Genomic DNA, 17,330 nt, shown 5'->3' on the forward strand with positions numbered 1-17,330 from the left:
TCCAAGTTGGATAAACTCAAAAGGACCAATGCCAAGACATTCTAACCAGCCTACCAAATGCCCAAGGGAGAGTGAGAATCTTGAAAGCAGGAAACAAGAAAGAGGTAACTCATCATATACAAGGAATCCTCATTAAGAATAAAGGCCAATTTCTCCTCAGAAAACATGGAAGCCAGAAGACAGTGGGGTGACATATTTAAGTGGGTGGAAGAAAAACCTATTAAGTGAGATTTTTATATCTAACAAAACTGTCCTTCAAAATGATGGAAAAGTTAGGATATACTTTGATAAACAAAAGCTGAGGGAGTTAATTACCACTTGCAAAGGAAGTCTTTCAAATTGAAATGAAAAGACACTAGACAGTAATTCAAAGCCATGTGAAGAAAATAAAGGCCTGCAGTAAAGGTAGGGCAAATATAAAAACAAGTACTGTTTCATTTTTGTTTGTAACTCCACCTTTTATTTTTAATAAGATTTGACGCACACACATATACAAAATAATTATAAATCTGCTATTGGGCAGATTTATATCTTTTACATCTTTAACCTCATGTTAAAGATGTAAAAAGATATTAACAACACAAAGGGAGAAGATAAAGATATATAGTATTATAGTTCTTAAATGTTTTTGAAGTTAAGTTGGTGTCAATTCAAAATATGTTGCCTTAAATTTAGGGCATTATATTTAATCACTATGATAACCACAAAAAAATATCTAAAAGATATACACAAATGGAAATGAGAAAAGAATCAAAATGGTTCACTACAAAAAAAAATTAAATATAAAAGAAGGCAATAATGGAGAAAATGAGAGAGGAAAAAGTGTAAGACATACAGAAAACAAGTATCAAAATGGCAAAAATACTTCATTATAAGTAATTAAGTATAAATGGATTAAACTATTTACTCAAAGGCAGAGATTGGCAGAATGGATAAATGCTGTCTATAAGAGATTCACTTTAGATTTAAAGACACAAATAAGTAGAAAGTGAAAGAATGGAAAAGATATTACATGCACAGAGTAACGAAAAGAGAGCAGAGGAAGCTATACTAATATTAGGCAAAAAACTTCGAGTCAAAAATCTGTTATAATGACGAAGGACATTATATATTGATATATTGATAAATATCATCAAAGAGTTATAATTATAAACATATGCACCAAACAACACAGACACAAAATATTTCAAGCAAATATTGACAGAATTAAAGGGAGACAAATGGTTATACAATAATAGTTGGAGACTACAATATCTCATTTTCAAAAATGAACAGAATATCTAGACAGAAGATAAGTCATAAAAGTCTTGAATAAGTCAACTAGACCTAGAACATTTTACCCTATAACAGCAGAATACATATTTTTTTCTCAAGGGCACATGGGACATTCTTTAGGAAAGATTATATCCACAAAACAAGTGAATAAATTTTAAAAGTTTGAAGTCATCCACAGTGTCTTTTCTGACCAAGTAGAATGAAGCTACAAATCAAAATCAAAGGAAAACTACAAAATCTACAAATATATGGAAATTAAACAAAACACCAACCAAACACTCACTGATCGAAGAAAAAACTGCAAGAAAAATTAGAAAATAACAAAAATGAAACCACACATATTAAAACAAGATATTTTTGTTTGTTTTGAGACAGACTCCCACTTTGTTGCCCAGGCTGGAGTGCAGTGGCACGATCATGGCTTACTGCAACCTCTGCCTCCTGGGTTCAGGTGATTCTCTTGCCTCAGCCTTCTGAGTAGCTAGGATTACAGGCACCCGCCACCATCCCTGGCTAATTTTTGTATTTTTTGTAGAGATGGGGTTTTACCATGTTGATCAGGCTGATCTCGAACTCCTGACCTCAGGTAATCTTCCCGCCTCAACCTCCCAAAGTGCTGGGATTACAGGCGTGAACCACCGTGCCCAGCCTAACATAAGATGTTTAATAATGAAAATGAAAACACATATATTAAAACATAAGATGCAGCAAAAACAATGTTCAGAGGAAAACATAACTGTAAATTCCTACATTAAAAAAGACAAAAGATAATCAATGGCCTAACTTTATCCTTTGAGAAACTAGAAAAGGAAAAGCAAACCAAATCCAAAACTAGCCAATGGAAGGAAATAAAAATTAGAGCAGAGATCAATAAAACAGAGAATAAACAATAGAGAGAATCAGTAAAACCATAATTTGTCTCTGTAAAAAAAATAATCAAATTGACAAACCTTTAGCTAAACTGGCAAAGAAAAAAAGACACAAATGATTAAAATTTAAAATGAAAATGAGGATATTACTGCCAGCTTTGGATAATCTAGATAAAATAGATAAACACAAAAATTAACTAAACTTACTTAAGATGAAATAGAAAATTTCCCTAGACCTGTAACAAAGAGATTGAACCACTGATCAAAAACCTCCCAACAAAGAAAAGTCCAGGACCAGATACCTTCACTGGTGAACTTTACCAAACATTTTAGGAAGAATTAACATCAATTCTTCTTAAACTCTTTCAGAAAATTGAAGAGGAACACTTTCTAACTTATTCTATGAAGGCAGCATTACTCTGATACCAAAGTCAGATAAAGACCACAAAAAAGGGCACACCAATTTTCCTTTTGAATATTAAAGCAAAAATCTTCAACAAAGCACTAGCAAACTGAATCCAACAGCATAGTTAAAAGACAATGTGATTTAAAAATGGACAAAGACTAGAATTAACACTTCTCAAAAAAAAAATGTACAAATGGCTAATAAGCATATGAAAAGATGTTCAACATCCTTAGTTATTAGGGTAATGCAAATCAAAACAACAATGAGGTACCATTTCACATTTACTAGAATAGCTATAAGATTTAAAATAATAAATAAAACCCAAACAGAAAATAACAAGTATTAACAAGGATGTGGATAAATTAGAACATTTGAACATTACTGGTGGGAATGTAAGACGAGACAACCACTGTGGAAACCAGTTTGGCAGCTTTTCAAAAAGCTACACATAGAATTACCATGCAACCCAGCAGTTCAGCTCTGAGATACACACTCCAAAGAACTGAAAACAGAGATTTAAGAGATACTTGTACATGAATGTTCATAGTGACCTTATTCATAACAGCCAAAAGATGGAAACAACCCAAATATTCATCAACCAATAAATGGATAAACAAAATATCTTATATACATACAGTGGGATATTATTCAGCCATGAAAAAAATGACGTTTTGATATATGCTACTACATGGACATGCCTTGAAAACATAATACCCTCTCAGGCATCCATATCCAATAACAAATCAACACAAGTTTATTAAAAATACAGCTTTCCTTCCCCAACCTGTGATACTCTTTTTTTTTTTTTTTTTTTTTTTGAGACGGAGTTCCACCTTCAGAGTTCCCCATCCGGTTGACTGAGGCCTTTGTTGAGACTACAACACAGCCCAACTTTTCCCACTATCCAATCCTGCTTCTGTATCTTTCCCTGCACAGGTGCTGATCTTAAAAGTCTTCCCTAATAAACTTTCTACATGCTGATCTCCATTTCAGAGTCTGTTTTCTGGAAAACCCAGCCTATGGCAAAATATGAAGCAAGAGGAGAGCTGTTTCCCAATGCTCCCGAAATTCAAGTTCCTTTTTAGGTATCTAAGATCAGTAGGTGATAGAATTTGAGTTACTTCTGCTTACTTAGAGTTAGCTCTTCATGCATCATAGACCGATTAACATCAATGTTCCACATGAGAAATGAAGAAAGATAGATCCAGTGCAATGTATCAGTCCTATCCATAAATGAGCCCATAATCATTTCACCATGCTGATCAATGACAATTACTAAAGTTTTTGGACTGTTTGCATTTAATGAGAGGGTAGAATTTTGAAGTACCTTCAGTAAGTCAGCCCTCTTTATGACCTCTTTATGACTGTCTTTCCCTTAATATTATAAGGATACTTGAAATAGCACCTACCATAGAAAGTATTCATGTTTTCCTATATTTCTATTTTTTCAATTCTACTGCGACACAACCTGATAGAGTACTAAGTATTAGAAAACATATATTTTAATCCTGACTCTACTATTTACTAGCTGCTTTCTGAGCCTCATGCTCCTCAACTGTGTAAAAGGAAGATAATGATGCCTGTCTTTTCTAGTGGTTGCTCTGGTTAAAGGGGAGGATGTTTGCAAAGGGTCTAACATGTTATGAGTACTCAGTAAATTGTAGCTATTTTTATCAATAACTCTCATAATAAAAGTAGACTGATAAAAAATTTTAAAAGTAAATATCTTTTTAACAAATACTTCAATTTATTGCCACATTTTTTAGTCCCTGGGCAACACATTTTGGCTCGCAAATGTAAAGTTATTCACTATAAATATGTTTATACTAAAACGTTTGTGATTTTCATCCAAGGGGCAATTGCCTTTAAAATAAAAAAGTTAGACTAAGTGAGTTGTAAGTTTTTTTCCCCACTGTTAAAGCCTCACAAGTTTATGGATTTGGATGACCTTCCAAAAATAGAAGCAAATGTTGCTGAGAATTTGAGTCTCTCTTTGGTAAGGATGGCTACATGTCAATGGAGTTACGGTTCCAAGTCCTCTTGACTAGCAGTTTACTTGCAAACTATTCAGTCTGTCTTAGTCTATCATATCACTGTGCAAAATACTTGGCAGTACACAAGTAGTAATTTTGTGTAGTAATGACTACACATTATTATAAGCTGAAAATTACTGCCTTTTATTCTATCTTAGATTTTCAGTTGCATAAATTCTATTTAAGTTGATTGTAAAGCATGGCTCATTGTTTTCTCTCAATACTCATTACTTCTGCTGATTAGTACTGTGTTTGTGTCTGTAGTTCAAAGTCTTCTTAACTAGTAGTCTACTTGCAAATAATTCAGACAGCTTTCTCTCTGTCATCTGTTAACATTAGTCCTGGGGACTGGCTTCTCTGATAAAATTCCTGCAGCTACTTCATACTTTTGGACATGTACTTGGACACATGCCCTCTATTTCATCTTTTGTACCTAGAAATGAGTTGCATATATGTGTCCATTCTTTGGAACCCATTTAGTCTTCAACCTTACTTCTACATTGAACTGGACTGGACTTTTCTTTTACTGAGTGGATTCAGGCTAGCAGACACATAGACCATTTTTATTTTCCTCCCCTTCTAAACATCTGTCTCTTTATCCATCTTCCTACCTCCTGTCTAAGAAGAGCAGTGTAGCCTCCCTTCTCATCAGAAATAGGGTAACATTTTGTCTTCCTTCCTGTTCTATATCAACTACTTAATATATGTATTAGAACACTGTCAATCAAGATAACATTATTTGTCCCCTTATATATCAGACTTTTGTCAAGGATATATCTGATTAGGAAAATGGCAAGGATTAGGGGTTGGAGGTAGAAGGTGAAGGTTCAAGAAAGAGATGACACTCTATACAGTTGAAGACTAAAAAGATCTGGATGGAAGGTAAAGGTCATATGCAGAAACAGAACAGAAAGAATTTTCCAGAGTTCAGAAGAAACAGATCTCTAGTTCCATGAGGATACTGGAATGTGTACCCAACATAAAATGTGGAAAGGTACTAGGGGTAAGAAGGATACACATGTGGGGCAGGAAAGGGCTCAGGGAAAGAATAAGAATCAGGAAATTTAACTAGTTTTACTTGTGTGCAAATGGCCATTTATGGTATTGCTGCCTTTGATCTTTGAAGTGCAGACACATCCCTCAATTTATGAACAGCGGTTTGTGCAGAGCTCCCTAGGATGTGAGAAAGGAAATGAGGAGAGATGCTGTCCTTCGGTTTACCAAGCTCGGAGCTGATGGCTGAAAGGCCAAGTTCCCTTTTCTTCCATTACATGTTAAGTATGTTATTATGGACTATAGTGATACTCTTTGTAACACTGTTTCTATAGGAAAATGCATTATTTGAATTGGATCACATTAAAATTAATTTTTTGAATATAGTTTACATGGAGACAGGGATTTCTTTTAACTTTACTAACATTAACTATCTAAAGATTGCAGATAAAGAAAAGCTAGGTGGGGCCGGGTGTGGTGGCTCACGCCTGTAATCCCAGCACTTTGGGAGGCCGAGGCGGGTGGATCACGAGGTCAAGAGATCGAGACCATCCTGGTCAACATAGTGAAACCCCGTCTCTACAAAAAATACAAAAAATCAGCTGGGCATGGTGGCGCATGCCTGTAATCCCAGCTACTCAGGAGGCTGAGGCAGGAGAATTGCCTGAACCCAGGAGGCGGAGGTTGCGGTGAGCCGAGATTGCGCCATTGCACTCCAGCCTGGGCAACAAGAGGGAAACTCCGTCTCAAAACAAAAAAAAAAAGACAAGCTAGGTGGAAGAATAGTGACTTTCCAAAGGTATTACTATAAAATTAAGCTAAAATTAGGATTTCATACACCTTCATTCAGTCTGTAAGAGTTTTGTTTCTACTGGGTCTCTAGGGAGCCTTTGCTTTGAAGAGATTATTGGGGAGAGTGGACAGGAAGGGAGGGAATAAATCAGCACAGTGCAACACACCACGTTCTTTTCTTTCTCTCTCTTCTGCTTTAGATTCCTATTTCTCTTCCACGCTTTTCCTTCCTTCCCCTTCTCTTCCTGTGTTTTCTTTCTTTCTTCTTTTTCTTTGCTTCTTAGTCCTTTACTGCTCTTAATATTTGGCCTGCCTCTTTCCAGTCTCTTCTTTTTTATTTTTTAGTGCTGCTTTTTATATCTCCCCCTTCTAGTAGAGAAAAGATGATCAATATTACAGTCATTCAAAAATAAAAATTAAGCACTTCTTCTGGCTCTGTGCCAAACGTTGTAAAAAGGAAGTTATATAGACAGTTTCCGACCTCCAAAAGCATGCAATCATTTGAGTCCTAGCTGTGATTTTATAACACCTTCATAATTCTTGACTTTTTTTTCTGTTTCTCAGTCCCATTAAAAATCTGGTGATAGCAATGAATTGCTTCACTCCAATAATGCTTGAGTCAGAGACATGCCCTATTTGCATATAATTTCAGAAGATTCAAGAACTCCCTGAATTCCTCAGTAGTTTATGACCTCAGATCTAGAACACTGCTTGTTGTCTCAATATATTTCACAAGTGTCACACAGTTTGAGATAGAATGTCTTAAAACACAGTAAATTTTAATCCATTAAGAAAATCAATAGGCCATATAACAGCCATTTTGTGTTTTTGGGGAGGCAAAAAGGGGAAGAAATGTTATCTAATTACAAGTAGGTTGTAACATTATCTAAAAGGAACAAACACTTATTTGACCACCTATTACATATTATATATGTTATATATGAGTCCTGCATAATGCAGCTTTTACAAAATTGTATATGAAATATATTTGTATATATATATACACATGTATACATAGATACATATGTGTATATACTTGTAAATTTATACAAATATGTGTATATGATACATATGTGTATATACTATGTAAAGTATAATAGAAAAAATATACAAAATGTTTACAACAGCTATGTTATGTAGGAATTATTATACTCAGATATGAAAATTAAGACTCAGAGAGATCAAACAGCTTACTCAGTCAACCTGTAGTGAACAGTAGAATCAGAATTTGAATCCACATCTAACACCAATGCCTTCTTGGAGAATGATTTCTTATTTATCCTTTCTATTCAACACAAAACTCAGCACATAGGAGGTACTCATGGAATATTGGAATGCTGATTGAATTAGATGGAACAGAGTCAGATATAGAGCCCTGCAGTAGATCACTGGAGACTAGAGACCATGCTTCCCATTCCACCCCCACCTCCCATTTAATTTTTTTCCTTTAGTAAAAAGGAAGGGACATTCTAACAGGTCCTAAAGACTAGAGAGGACTCTACAAAACTTCAGAGAGATATAGTAATTTTACTTTATTCATCAGGGAAATATATCAGCTATGGTTGTGTGAGGGTAACAGGCTTGAATACACCAATTTTCATGTGAAAGGAATGTACTACTAAGTTAATACAATAGCAACTTGGGGAAATTACTTTTGATTTAGCAAGTTATCTGAACATTAAAGGAGGCATTCTGACTGAGACTCCTTTAGTAAAAAGGAAGGGAATTTCTAACAAGTCCTAAAGACTAAAGAGGACTCTACAAAACTTCAGAGAGATATAGTAATTTTACTTTATTCATCAGGGAAACATATCAGCTATGGTTGTGTGAGGGTAACAGGCTTGAATACACCAATTTAAAGGCCAATTTGAAACATGCCTGGAAGGAAAATAAGGCAATTTTAGCAAAAAGACAGTTCTCAAATAAAGTCTGATCTTAAAGGAAGAGACCTCACTGATTGAAGGAATTGTTCAGAATGTACATGTACATAACCTAACTGAGGCTAGCTAATGAAGGAACTGAAATTTGAAGTGTGCTGGTAAAGAAAATGAAAGCAATATAAGAATGTTGGCAACTTTGAGATAGAGGCTGATTATACTTCAAAAGAGTATCTTTAGGGAAGCTAATAAATTCTTAACTAAGTTGAACAGAAACTATTAGAAATAAGTATAATCTTAGAAGCCAGTCAAGACAATAGAGCAACACAGAATCAGTGACTGTGTTGCCTTGATTGATAGATTCATGATTTAAAAGTAAACCCATTTTGACTTCAGGTCAGGGCAAGGTTATAATGTACAGTTTTTGAATTTCCCCAAATCCATTCCTAAAATCGTACTGAACAACTAGAATAGCAAAAGATAAGCTCCATTCACCACATCCTCCAGAAAACCAATGGAAAAAAACATCACCAGGAGTCTCAGAACACCAGTGGGTTTTGCCCCACCCAAACCACAGACAACAGCAGCAGAAGTCAAACAGATCATGCCTAGTTTCAGCAGCGGTGCAGAGGCAGTAGACAGGAGAGAACAAAAGTATGAAAGGTTCTATGAACACTGCAATATGAAATTATCCGCAAATACTCAAAAAAAGAAGGTCTCACCTTGAGTGGGATTCTCAACAGGTAAATATTGTGAAAATAACAGAAAAAGGAGAAGGGTCCTGACTCCAATTTATGGCTGAGTAGAATAAAAATATCTCAGCCACACACTAAGAGAACATGGGAAGATCAGAAGGGACTGGGTGGCTTATGTACTCACAGAACTCAGAAACAGCCAATAAAATATATTTCCTGAGGAAAACACCTCCGTGAAGAAAATTCAAATTGAGCAGGATAGAAACTCTGAGAGTAAAACCAATATTTTGACAACCTTACAATGCCTTTGTTGTTTGTCGAGAGAAAAGAATCAAACACTGGAAGGTGAGGTGGGTCTCCAGAGAAGGCAGATCTCTGAAAGTAGATGTGACTACACAAAGGCCATCTATGTCTACGTGTGTATCTCCATCTATCTACTGTGTGGTAATAATAAAGGAGGAATCTTTTAAGCAATGAAACTATAAAGGCTATCATGGCATATCCCAATTCCCACAAGGGAATCATTTCCTAAAACTACAGAACACCTGATTTTATTTATACAAAAGCAACAGAAAAGGATGTGGTTGAACACCAAACAAATGTACTATTATAAAGAAAATGAACTAAATAAAGAAAAAATGGGTAGTTAATATGTATCAGAAAAGACATAATTAAAAAAAAATGAAAAGTAACAAAATCCACTGAAGCAAATTAAGAAAATAATAGAAACTATAAAATAACAGCATATATTAGAACCAGGAAACTCAGAGACAAGATAGCTAAACATCAATTGGGGATTGATATAATTCAGAACTCGAGTTGAGTGATTCGTCCATTTCCAGTTTATCCTTCCTCATAAAGTGTAGTCTCTTGTGGTCCCAATGGAAAGGCTAGTGTTTTTGTTTTTTGGGTTTTCTTTTTTAGATCTCATTCTCCTTGTGCAGCTCAGAACTCCAATTTCCCCCCCAACTTCTTGAGTCTATCAAAAGTTTTGTTCAAATTCTCATCCTTTCAGCCATTGTTCTCAAATAGGCAAATAAATGCCTCAAGACCAAAAGCAGTGGCACATGTCAGGTTCAGCTCTCTGGGATTGCCTTTTCTTGTGGATCCTGGCCCCATAAGCCCTCACCACCTGACTGGTTTTTCGATACCTTCAAATTGTTCTGAAACAACCTAGTTCACTATTTTCAGAAATAGGACTTGTGAAATACAGTTTACAAAGGAGGAAAAGAAAGCAGAAAGAAAGCAGCAGAAAGGATTCAAGAGAAAAATGATAGTTATAGAAGACAGGAAAAGGAAAACCAACATAAGTGTAATTTATGTTGGAAGAAAAATGAAAGCAATGGAACAAAGCTAGCACAAAAATCCATAATGCAAAAGGACGTTCTTAAAGTTAGAAAAAAAATGATCACCTATATTGAAAGAGCACACAAGTAACCTTGGAAAAATAAAGCCAGAATTGCCAATACCAAGACATATTCCAGTATAACTGGAAAATAAAACAGTTATTTGAACATTCAGGCATAAAGACTAAGTTGTCAAAAATAAAATCATATTTGCTTCAGATTTTGTAAGTCCATGAAACAATATATTTAATATATTAAAGAGAAAAAATAATGAAACAATGATTTTTACACGTACTCGAACTTTTAAGTATAAAAGCTACAGAAAAGTAAAGCAATTGTGATCGTGCAAGAACCAAACGAATACTATTCCCTGAGAAATATACATAGAAAACAAGCTTCAACCAAAAAAATCATAGGAAATGCTTCAGCTAAGTTCTAGAAACAAAAAGCTTGCCAATAAATATTATTTGAGCAGAGAGATAGATGTATGAATGCATGGGTGGAAGAATTAATTAATTAATACCTGGGAAGGAAAAGAAAAGATCTACCCATGTGTATTAGCCTGTTTTCATGCTGCTGATAAAGACATACCTGAGACTGGGAAGAAAAAGAAGTTTAATTGGACTTACAATTCCACATGGCTAGGGAGGCCTCAGAATCATGGCGGTAGGTGAAAAGCACTTGTCACATGGTGGCAGCAAGAGAAAATTAGGAAGAAGCAAAAGTGGAATCCCCTGATAAGCCCACCAGATTTTGTGAAACTTATTCACTATCATGAGAATAGCACAAGAAAGACTGGCCCCCATGATACAATTACCTCCTTTTGGGTCCCTCCCACAACAAGTGGGATTTCTGGGAGGTACAGTTCAAGTTGAGACTTCGGTGAGGACACAGACAAACCATATCATTCTGTCCCTGGTGCCTCCAAATCTCATGTCCTCACTTTTCAAAACAATTATGCCTTCCCAACAGTACCCCAAAGTCTTAGCTCATTTCAGCATTAACCCAAAAGTCCACAGTCCGAAGTCTCATCTGAGACCAAGCAAGTCCCCTCCACCTGTGAGCCTGTAAGATCAAAAGCAAACTAGTTACTTTCTAGGTACAAAGGGGGTAGAAGTATTGGTTTTGGCCAATTTCTCCCATGTAGAATGGCTGTACCATTCTACATGGGAGAAATTGGCCAAAACAAAGGGTTTACAGGGCCCATGCAAATCTGAAATCCAGTGGGGAAGTCAAGTTTTAAAGCCCCAAAATGATCTCCTTTGACTTCATGTCTCATATCCAGGTTATGCTGATACAAGAGGTAGGTTCCCATGGTCTTGGGCAGCTCTGCTTCTGTGGCTTTGCAGGGTATAGCCTCCCTCCTGGCTACTTTCACAGGCTGGCATTGAGTGTGGCTTTTCCAGGTACACGGAGCAAGCTGTTAGGTGGATCTACCATTCTGGGGTCTGGAGGACAGTGGCTCTCTTCTCACAGCTCCACTAGGCAGTTCCCCAGTAGGAACCCTGTGTGGAGGCTCTGACCCCACATTTCCCTTAGCAGAGGTTCGCCATGAGGCACCACCTTTGCAGAAAACTTTTGCCTGAGCATCCAGATATTTCCATATATCTTCTGAAATCTAGGTGGAGGTTCACAAGTTTCTCATCTCCATCTGAGACACAGCCAAACCATACCACTATGTTACTGATTACCACAAAACTAGGAATGTAAAGTCAGTGAATATTAGTTCTGGGAAAGAAATTCTAGATTAAGTACATTTACATCCTCACTTTTTAGATAGGTAAACTGTGTCTCAGCATGATTTGTCCAACATGCCCAGATGGCCTATGGCAGAGGCAGAAAATGGATCCAGAATTTTCTGATGCTTAGTGAAGATCTCTTTAAAAACTTGATCCTGGCTGACTGGGCTCAGTGGCTCACACCTGTAGTCCCAGCACCTTGGGAGGCCAAGGTGGGTGGATCACTTGACATCAGGAGTTTGAGAGCAGCCTGGCTAACATCGTGAAACTCCATCTCTACCAAAAATATGAAAATTAGCCAGGCATGGTGGTATGCACCTATAATTCCAGCTACTTGGGAGGCTGAGATACAAGAATTCCTTGAACTTACGAGGCAGAGGTTGCAGTGACCTGAGATCTTACCACTGCACCGCAGCCTGGGCAACAGAGTGAGACTCCATCTTAAAAAGAACACAAAAAACAAATAAAACAAAACTTGGTCACTGGCAAAGTATAATTGTTAAATATTATTACTCATTCCTTTCCCCTGCCTCCGAATAAATAAATCCTGCTCCCTATCCCAGAGTAAAATGTTTCTTGAGGGCCAGGCCATGATTTGTTTTATTAAGTTTTAAAATTTACAAAAACAATTTATTTTACTATAGAAAAATTAGGAAAAAAAACCTTTGCTTATAATCCTATCACTCAGAGAAAACTTATGCTATAAATATTTTTGTTGTTACCTTTTTAGACTTTGTTATTCTTTGAACAAATGCACCCTCATGTTTAAAACAAAAACAGAATTATACGGTCATATTCTTTTGCAGTCTTTTTCTCAAAATATAATCATCCTTCATTTTCAATAAACAGAACTAAGTCACACATATACACACAAACTTTAAAATAAATTTTATATCAATGAAACTGTAAATTTTAATGTTACTTTATATTTTATTTTCCTGAGTATTTCATAATTTCATTCAATCATCTGTAAATCGTTTAACTTTTATGTGTCCTTAATTTATGTTTTTCCATTTTATTTGGTTGACACAAATTTTAAACTTGCCAAGCAGACCACTTATAGCTCCTTGGTACCTGCTAAAACCTGGAGGCAGCGTTATCAGATAGGGTTTTCCTTTTGTGGTGGGGTTCTGGGGGAAAAAGTGGGAGAATATGAGAGAGGAGGAGAAAGCCACTGCATCTAGCCAGTTCTTGTACTTTTAAATAGTTGAGGGAAAGAAAAGAGTTTTGAAATAATAAATATTTGCATAAGACTAGGGTGTTATTTATTAAGAAATAGAGGCTAAGGGGCTGGGCATGGTGGCTCATGCCTGTAATCCCAACACTTGGGAGCCTCAGGCAGGTGGATGACCTGAGGTCAGGAGTTCGAGACCAGCCTGACCAACATGGTAAAACCCTGTCTCTACTAAAAAATATGAAAATTAGCCGGGCATGGTTGCAGGCGCCTGTAATCCCTGCTACTTGGGAAGCTGAGGCAGGAGAATTGCTTGAACCTGGGAGGCAGAGGTTGCAGTGAGCTGAGATCACGCCATTGTACTCCAGCCTGGGTGACAGAGCAAGAAATAGAAGCTAGGTATGGTGGCCCATACCTGTAACCCCATCCCTTTGGGAGGCCAAGGTGAGAGGATTGCTTGAGGCCAGGAGTTTGAGACCAGCCTGGGTAACATAGTGAAGTCTTTCTCTATTAAAAAAAGTTAAAAATAAAAAAATTAGCTGGACCACACCACTGCACTCCAGCCTGGGAAACAGAGTGAGACTGTCTGTTTAAAAAGACAGACAGACAGATGAAAAGAAAGAGGAACAGAGAAAGAGGAAGGAAGGAAGGGAGGGAGGGAGGGAGGGAGAACGAAAAAGAAGGAAGGAAGGAGAGAGAAAGAGAGCAAAAGTTACATTAAATTAGAAATTTTCCCTAGTGAGGATAGGTTATTTCTTTAGGAAATTGGAATCTATAATGTAGTGGGTGAAAGTTCTGGAGCCAAATTCCTCTGTAAGTCTCCTTAAGAATATATATCTTGAAGGGATATTGTGATGAAATTATATAATGTTTGCAAAGTGCTTAACATAGTTGTTGACAGGTTTCAGTAAGTGTTAGCTATGTTGCTCCTATTGCTGTTGACATTATTATCATTACTATTATCTCATGAAAAAGATAAAATGCCCCATTTATTCCCTACTCTGACTTACCCGGGGTATTTATATAATAGCTTTCATCACTGTCAAATTTCACCCACTTACAGATGATGGTGGCTTTTCCTCTTATACCACTCTATTGCTTTTGATATTAAAAACCCCACCCTTTTTTCAGTGGTCTTTTTTGAAAAGAGGAGTGTCCAATGAGGGCCCACTTCCTCTTGGAACATGGTTAACATCTTTTTGATAAATTTTTGGACTGTCTTTTTGGCTTTTTATTCTGGTTCAGTGGCTATCAGCCACTGAAATAATATATATATATATGCCACTGAAATAATATATATATGTATATATTATTATTGTTTTTGTCATGAAATATCCTTGGCTTTTGGCTCTGTACCCCAAAGTTCAGTCTTGTTCCACCCTGCGTCCTGGCTTCCACAATCATTGCCTGCATTTTACTTATCAGGACTTGTTTAATTGGGAGCAGAAAAGAGGCTGGGTCATGAGGTAGAATAACCAAGGGTTTTAGAGTTACACAGACCTGGGTTCAAATTCCAGTACCAGTGCTTGCTGGTTTTGTAAGTTGAATCAGTTACATGACCTTTCTGTGAGGTAATTTTATTATTAGGAAGATGGATAAGATAATTCCCATCTCAATAGGGTTTGGAGACAATGAAATATTAATAGCATAATGGATATGTGTGGCATAAATATCCCTCAATGTTAGTTTTAATGTATGTTTTATATATTTAAATTTGTATGTGTTTAGAGTTACACCTTTCCTTTCTTTATTTGAATTATTGCAGTTCAAAGGTTGCAATAGATATATGCATGACAGTGATTTTAAATTTCCTTTCCAGCCATATTTGAATAGCAAAGATTATCATTTTCTAGCTAATATATTACTGTTATGTAGGTGAGTCTTTGTTATCTTTTTTTTTTTTTTTTTTTTTGGGATGGAGTCTCAGTCTATCACCAGGCTGGAGTGCACTGGCACGATCTCAGCTCACTGCAACCTCTGCCTGCCGGATTCAAGTGATTCTTCTGCCCCAGCCTCCCAAGTAGCTGGGGTTACAGGTGCCCACCACCGCACCCAGCTACATTTCTTTTTTCCGTATTTTTAGTAGAGATGGGGGTTCACCATCTTGTCCAGTTTGGTCTCGACTCTTGACCTCATGATCCATCCACCTCAGCCTCCCAAAGTGCTGGGATTACAGGTATGAGCCATCACACCTGGCTGTTATCTTATTTTTTACCACTCCTCAGACAATTGCTTTTCTTGGAACCATTTGTTTCTGTGTATTTGAACTTTGGCTTGCTTTCTGGCTTTATTAATTATCACAACTATTAGCTTGTTTTACTACCTTTAATTTAGTTGTATTAGGCACCTGTAAATGGAGATGACCTTATTTTCTTGGTGGGCCAAGTTTCACCTTAACTGATTGAGACAATTCAGTCCATTCATTTTGCCCTCTATGGCACTTCTGTCTCCAGATTTCTCTCAGAAGAAATGCCAATTAAAAATATATTTTGGTTAAATTAGCGTTTTAATTAGTATATATTTTTGAAAGTAGAAATTATTGATTCTTTAATTAGTAAAAAGCTCATTTATCTTGTAGCCTTCAACTAACTTTTGTGTTTAGAAAGAAACCAACATGCAGGCTGGGATCAGTGGCTCACATCAGTAATCCCAGCACGTTGGGAGGCTGAGGTAGGAGGATTACTTGAATCCGGGAGTTCAAAACCAGGCTGGGCAACAAAGTAAGGCCTTGTCTCTACTAAGAAAAAATTAAAAATGTTTATTTTAAAATTAAAATTTAAAATGCCAGTTAAAATAATTTAAAAATATTTTAAAAAGAGGACAACATGCTAGATCTGTCACTATAAGCCTCCATATATTCCTATGACTATAGGATATAATTTGACTATAGCTATATAATTTGATTGATTAAACATGGCTTCCTGATAATCCCATAGGCCCTTGGTCAAAAACAAATCTTCCCTCATTATTATTTATGAAAAAACTGGATTCAGTGATATTATTTTGACTTCTAGCACTATTTCAGTTTCCCCAATATTCAAATAACAGGATTAGCAAGGTGGTGACCTGCTAAAGAAAGGAGGGGCTGGTGACTCTAAAAGACAAATGGTAGATATTTGCATACACACACACACACACACACACACACACACACACACACACACAGAATACAGGTTGAGACAGGATAAAAGAAGGTCTTTGTTCTATGAAGTTTCTAAATGCCGGAAACTTTTACTATCCATGTATGATAAACTGGCTTTTCTAAGTTCTGGGAGCTTTCTCAAAGGTAGTGGAATTCTGTTTTCAGAGAAACAGGAGACCTTTTGTGTCCAAGGGTCTAAAGGAGAAGGGGTGGGGGTCCTGGGCATTATTAGTATGAGGCCCAAGTGTCGGGATCTGGGTACAATGAAAAGAACTCTTGTGAGTGAGTATTGCTTTATACCCCATGTAGTGGCCATATAAGGGGGCCTATTCAGCCCTATGTTCCTGAGGCTCTTGTGGGAGTGCAGAGATGTCTCCCCATCATGCCAGCTGCCATTGTGGTCTCTCTCACCTCCCAGGCATTCCAGGAGGAGAATTCTGAGAAGTTGTATGTTTCCTTGTTAGGTTCTTTAATTCCACTGGTCCCAAGGACCTGTAACACCCTAGCCTGCTCACTGGCTAACATGCTGGAGACTCATGCTCACCAGAGACAACTGACAGCTTTGGTAATCATGCAATGTAGATCTCTTGAGTACTTTCTACAGTCTTTTCTCAGTATCTCAGGGGGATATCAAAATTTGTAGATGCTCAGGACTCTTATATAAAATGGCATAGTATATGCGTATGACCTGTGTACATCCTCACGTACATTTTAAATAATCTTGATATTACTTGTAATACCCAATGCAATGTAAATGCTATATAAATAATTATAGTACTGTATTTTCATTATTTTTATTGTACTGCTATTTTGAACTTTTTCCTTAATATTTTTAATCATGGTTGGTTGAATTCATGGATGTGGAACCCACAAATACAGAAGATTGGCTCTAGAGGCCAGGCTTTTGATCTGGGATTAGACTTTTGAAATGGGAGAACAACAATTCCTTCCCTTTTAAAGCTTAAATTTTGGTGGGTGAGGAAAATAAC

General features: G+C 36.6%; 1 long non-coding RNA gene across 1 annotated transcript; it reads right to left on the reverse strand.

Moving 5' to 3' along the window:
- Window positions 1-8,025: 8,025 nt before the first annotated feature.
- Window positions 8,026-8,497, reverse strand: LOC116557596. Its single transcript, XR_004271592.1, has 2 exons — window positions 8,220-8,497; window positions 8,026-8,073 (listed from the first exon to the last, which is right to left on the reverse strand). It is a non-coding gene; the product is annotated as an uncharacterized LOC116557596 (long non-coding RNA).
- Between the last annotated feature and the right edge of the window lie 8,833 nt (window positions 8,498-17,330).

The sequence above is a fragment of the Sapajus apella genome, unplaced genomic scaffold (assembly GCF_009761245.1).
Source record: "Sapajus apella isolate SASKATOON/1434 unplaced genomic scaffold, GSC_monkey_1.0 scaffold19, whole genome shotgun sequence".
In the NCBI taxonomy this organism is placed as follows: Eukaryota; Metazoa; Chordata; class Mammalia; order Primates; family Cebidae; genus Sapajus; species Sapajus apella.